Raw genomic sequence first — 6,000 nt, 5'->3', positions numbered from 1 at the left:
TTATAGGCAAAATTCACTGCAGGAAAATTATATTTCTCTGATCCTGTGCTTCAGAATATTGCACCAGGAATAGTTTTTAAGTATCTTAATATAATATCACATAAAAATCTGAAAAATACAAGCTAGTCAAGTCGATGTTGCTATATATTGAAATAATTATCTTTGTGATACTGGCACTCCAAGCATTAGATCTCTATTTATAATCTAAGTTTTAATGCTTTAGGCAAATTTAAGAGTGTGTGTGTGTGTGTGTGTGTGTGTGTGTGTTTGTGTGTGTGTGTGTGTGTTTAAGCAATCCCCCTCCCAGTTCAAAGAAATTCAAAAGGTGCAATACTTAAAAGGTAGGCTTGCCACAGACACTGTCCGGGAGTTGGTAATATTTAAAATTCCTATTTTCTCTTTCAGATTATCAAAATTCCTTACTCACCTGATGAAATTTATTGAAATGGTGAGATTTGTAGCAATTAATTGATTTCCAGATACCTTCTTAAAGTACTGTAACAAATATAGGCATTTTCTGGTTCAGACTGCTATCAAGGTAATTAGTTTTATAAAAGAGTTTGGAGCTAGGGACAAAAAAGCACATAAGAATGAGGTATTGAAATGACCAAAAATTGAAAACATTTCAAAGCAAAATTGTTAATGAGCTGTTTGAGCTATATGGACATTATAAGTGCAATTAACTAGAAGCCAATAAAAATAATCAATGACAGAGTGCAGCCCTCTGATACCAAGTGCTTTTACAAAGAGATGTCTGTGAAAGCAGCAAGTGATTTAAAAAGCCACCTTTCTCTATGGGAGCGTGTGCTATTTTACATGAGTAGAAACGAAAATGATTTTCATTGACTATTTCTCAACTTCAGCCTGTAGCAAACAGTGAAGAGCTGTATGTGGGAACAGAGAAGTTTCTGCTCTTAGCTGGGTCTCCCCCCCAACCCCCCTACACACCGCCTTTCCCTCCCAGGAATGTTGGAGGCAGCCACGATCTAATCAAAGGAAGGTAGGAGTTTAGATTTCAAAATGTAGATGTCACATTTCAGTGCAAACGACTCCTACATTAACACTTTAGCAGCATGTGAAGATGAATCTTTTATCTCCTATGGGGGGGAGGAGGGAAGTGTCTTGCTGAGAAGATTGCCCTCAATAGATTAGCAGTAAAAGATTTTTAGTGTTTCTATGCATCCTACTGAGGGTCCCCATCGTCCCGGGGAGAGCACAAGGAGTTGTGAAAAGTAACGCACAACTGGCCACCAGAATAATTCATTCTCTCCACCTTCCCGGTAGCACCTCCCACTTCTCTTTTTATAGCAGTCCTTTCTCTCCGAAAATCTCAGGTTACTTGACTGGGAGTTCTCAGACCTCCAGTTTCATTCCTGCCCTCAGCCTCCAATCCGTAAGAGACACCCAGCCCCAGCAATTGGATTGGGCAGCTTGTCTTGACACACCACTGTGCTGAGTGCTTGAGGACGTGTTTCAACAGATGGTTGGGGTTAGTGTGTGTCATCACATTCGAGTGGGGATTAAGAGAAGGAAGGCTGCTTTGCTGGAGCTGTGTGGTCTTCTCCAAGTGAGAGTTGCAGGCAATAGAACTACTTTGCTGTTGGAGGAAGAGGAGGAATTCATTTCCAGCAGCCACAAGAAAAGCAGGTTTTTTTTCAGGTAAAGTAAAAGACATTGAATGCTTCTCTCTCTCTCCCTGTCTCTCTCTCTCTCAGCATAGTTTTGAATGGAATGCTAGCACAGCACACTTGTCAAAGCCAGTTGATGCTGTCCTATCAATGCTGCTATTGTACGGCTGACAGATGACAGTGAACATAACTTGATGCTTGGCTGTCTTTGTAGAACTAACACTCCTCATGCTTTGCTTTTGAAGGTGTAGCTAAGAAAATGTCTTTCAGAGCTGTGTTTGTACCCTTTACTATCCCTGTTATATACTCAAAACAGGATATATAAATTGCTCATAAAGGGTAGATAAGGCCAACAAAGCATTGATTTTAGCTTTCAAAATTGGAATTCACTTTCAAACTGTTGCATTTTACTGAGTTGCTGGCAGAGATGAAAATGCTTTCTTAACAGATTTGTGCAAGGTAAATTTTTGTCCGATTTATGAGGGAGCTAAGTGTTTTTTTAAAAAAATTCTCGGAGATTTTTGACTGTAAAGTTTGGAAACTCCTTGAGAGAAGGGGCTATCCCCGGAGTAGCCGATAGGTCGGCTTTAAAACAAAAATGCTTAGAGCTGGAAGAAAAGCAAAGAAAGAGGAAGGAGGAAAACACTCTTTAACATAGCCCTCTTGCAGCTGCAGGGGAAGCAGATGGAGGTAATTCATTTGCAGATCTGTTTGTGAAAGTTTTACAAGTCATGGAAAACTAAAGTAGCATCTCTGTAATGGATCATTAAGAGGCACGACATTTATAGGTTTTAAACAGGCTATCTGAAGTGTTAATTAAATGTAAATAGATTTTCAGGTTTGGTTATAAACAAACAAACAAAAAAGGTTTTAATTATAAACTAGTCATTGGAAACTAATGGTCATCTGGTGCCTGAGTAACATAAAATGAGTTGTCATCATGTATGTGAGTAGCCGTTAACCCCTTTGCCAAAAGCACCCACCAAAATTAAACTGAACTGAATATAACAAGAGGGTTGATATACTATGTTTAACCTGTAGTATAAAAAAGACCTTTCAAATTGATGCCCTATTTTCACAGGGATCAAAACATAAAATTTTCATTTTTCAAATTTTTTAGCAAGATAGGTGAGTCAATATCACCTTAACAGACTTGCCCTCCTATACCAACGTTCATATACCTGTGGTGTGCAGGAATTCTTACTCCTGCTGGCCTTTCACATTTAGTAGAGAAACCCAACACTGTCCTCACCCTTTGCAGGTGAGAGACTCTGTGAATAACACTGTATATAAGCTGTTTTGAAATAGGAGCTGTTTAGTAGGTTGAATAACAGGATTTATGGCTAGTGATTTTGGTATTCGACTGCATAAAGATGCCTGTAAAATTAGGTTTTGAGTTGCATTATATAGATTTTTGCAACCACACAATTGATTTTTTAAAGATCCTCTTTTTCAAAAAGTTAAGATTAAAACAATATTTTCTCCTGGTGTTTAGTTGCTATTCAGAATGTTCCCTGGTTATAGTCTCAAAAATCTCCTTTAGGAAGAAAATATCCTCGTAAATAATCAGGCAGTTATTCCGACTGGGTATTATCTGATTCCCAATATTACATAACCAAAATAGGACTAAGTTCATAAGCTGAAGTCTTTTGGAATTCCAGTCATTCCATTTTGGCTTTACAATGGAACTGGGGTTTAAAAAAATAGAGACAGAAAGGCAAACTAATATCTCGTGTTGTATCAGGATTAGAATGGTGCTAACTACCAATGCCATTTTTCACTATCACAGAAATATTTCAGGAGAAAGTAAAGTGCCTCCCTACAGGTTGAATTTCCTCCTGAGATGGGCGGGATGGCATTCTAACAAAGGCAAGGTGCTTCTTTAGTGACAGGAGCCCTACCAGCCTATGCCCCTGATGTTGCAGACCGATCACAGGGCCTCCGCCTGTACAAGATTTTGACGATATGGGAGAATTTCTTCCCTCGCCCCCAAAATCAATTGCACACAAGACGGAAACAAGAAAAGAAAGGTTGAGAAATAATAAATTCACACCTTGAAAAGGCAAAGTTGTGTTTTCGTCCCCATAACAGGGTAATATGAAGTTACTTGCTTAAAAGACAGTGCCCACAGGGCAATCCCAGTTTCTTATCAAAATCTAAATCTTACTGTTCCAGATGGTAAACATTCAGAGACATATTTATGGTGACTTCTACATACCTCAGTTTGACATTTGGTTTCTTCCTGACAGCACTTGTGCTGGTAACACACATGAAGTTCCCATCAGTATTGGAACAGCTGTGAAACTGTTTGAGCACTCTGGACCTCTCCTCCCAGGGAAGCGAAAAGTGACTGGGGCTGGGGGATCTCCATTTGCACTGCTTTTTTTCCCAGAATATTATGGGGGTAGAAACGTTTTGGTTACATGAATTAGTTTTGTAGATTTTGAGTCAAACTTATAAGTGTGTCCATCACTCACATAGTGTAGATTTGCACTGTTGATACATTCATTCTCCTAGCTAGGTATGAATTAAGGGGACAAATATTAGAGGCGAAATGTGATCTGAAAGCTGGATTCATGAAAGTTACAAAATTCATTTTTGTGGTAGTGTGGAATCCTAAAATACATTAGTCCAGGTATTATCTAAACCTGTAGTCACTTATGAGTGGGGACCTCATCAAGGAACTAAAAGAGTTCTACTTCTCTGTTTCCTTCTAAGAAAATTTATGTGACTTTAGGCAGATTGTTGTGGCCATTTCCATTGTAATAGTAGAGACAAGTTGCACAATTGGGACACTTCTCAATTCCATTTCTAATTATGTATCCATATAGGAATGGATAGGAGTTCAGTTCTTTTGCATTTTGGCTTTAAAATGGGTTTATTCTTTTACAATTTGTAAAGCAGGATTTCTGATACTAAGCTATATATAGTACTGACATTTCCCCAACCATTGCCACAGGGACGAGGTCAACCGATGTGCCAGGTCAGGACATCTGGTTCTTTTTTCCCTGTGTAGTATTTTTGTGTGGAGAGCATGAAGTAAATTTAAGGGGATTAAAATTTTTAAAAGCTCATTCTAAATAGATTCTTATTTTTATCATTATTATTGACTTTTGGGAAAAAAAGGGCTCATGTATGAAATTAACCTCATGCTTATATGATAAATTCGCCTTTAATTTAGGTTAGATCCAAGAAAAAAATTTTGAAAGAAGATATTTTATGGAAGAAAATTTGTCCTGAAATATGTTTCCCATTTAAAATATTTTTGACTCTATCTCAGTATGCCAGGGAGGAAGTGAATTAGCCTGTTGGCTTTTTTTTCTCTCTAATATTCCTCTCTCCACTTTAGCGAATCTATCATCAAATTCTTTGAGTTCTTCCTTTAAAATGTCTCCCACATCTGGCCCACAGCTACTGTCCCAGCACAATGATTATCTCGCACATGGCTCATTGTAACCACCTCCTAAATGGTCTACTTGCCTCTGTTTCCCTCTTCTGTCCCCCACTTGCAGATTGAGCTGCCTAAAACATCACTTTCATCAAAGCACTTCACGTCTGAGAATTGACACATGGACTCTCATCACCCACAAAATGAAGTTCAAACTTCTCAGTCTGACGTGCTGGCCCCCTGTTATTTGGCGCCAACTTCCCAGCATATCTTCCCACCAGGTCCCTACATCAGATGTCTACCCTTCCCTCCAGCTACCGAGGCCAGCTCCATGTCCCCACCTCCTAGTCTCTTCTCAGTCCCACCCATTCTAGTTTCTCCCTTGTCGGTAAAATGAGTTTGTCATCATGTGCACAGTTCCCCCTGGTTTGACATCCATAAGCCTGTGCGTAGAATGCCCCACGTAGTCCGTCCCTGTCACCTCTATATTCCCATTCTTCACAGTTATAGTGCAAGTTCCGCCTCCTCTGGGAAGCCTCCCCTGACCACCGCCTCTTTCAGCAATATTTTTCTTCCATTGATGATGATGATTAGTTATCCAGGGATTGCACTTAGCACAACTGCCTTATTTTTTTAATCCTGTTTTATAATTTGCTTTTTTATACCTTGACTGCTCAAGTCCCTGTCCTCAGGGAGGGTGGCAGGGACTGGCCTGGTCCACTTTTGTGCCCCACAGAAGACACTAAACTCACCAGGACATTCAAACATCCAAGGCACTTTCCCATCTCTAGATTCGTCATTGTAGAGCCATTAACTGGCTCACTGGCTCTAGTAGTTTTTTCCACTCATAACAGGAAATGAAAAAAAATGATGAAATTCAATTGGTTTTATTTGGGGGAACCTTAGGGAGAATGCCACTAAGAATGTAAAATGATTGCCCTAAGTTAAGCTTGAATATTATATGAAAAAATCCCCATGGAGTTC

The 6,000-nt window shown here is 39.3% G+C and overlaps 1 protein-coding gene across 2 annotated transcripts in view; it reads left to right on the top strand.

Moving 5' to 3' along the window:
• Nucleotides 1-1,332: 1,332 nt before the first annotated feature.
• The window catches only part of SULF1 (sulfatase 1), a 173,670-nt gene continuing 169,002 nt past the window's right edge, over nucleotides 1,333-6,000 (top strand). For both annotated transcript variants that reach the window (XM_012663176.1, XM_012663178.1), the window contains exon 1: nucleotides 1,333-1,659. The gene's annotated coding sequence lies outside the window, so the exon portion shown is untranslated. The remainder of the gene's footprint in view (nucleotides 1,660-6,000) is intronic.

The sequence above is a fragment of the Propithecus coquereli genome, unplaced genomic scaffold (genome assembly GCF_000956105.1).
Source record: "Propithecus coquereli isolate 6110/MARCELLA unplaced genomic scaffold, Pcoq_1.0 Scaffold8, whole genome shotgun sequence".
In the NCBI taxonomy this organism is placed as follows: domain Eukaryota; kingdom Metazoa; phylum Chordata; class Mammalia; order Primates; family Indriidae; genus Propithecus; species Propithecus coquereli.
The sequence above is the reverse complement of the archived record's forward strand: the minus strand, read 5'-3'. Positions and strand labels throughout refer to the sequence as shown.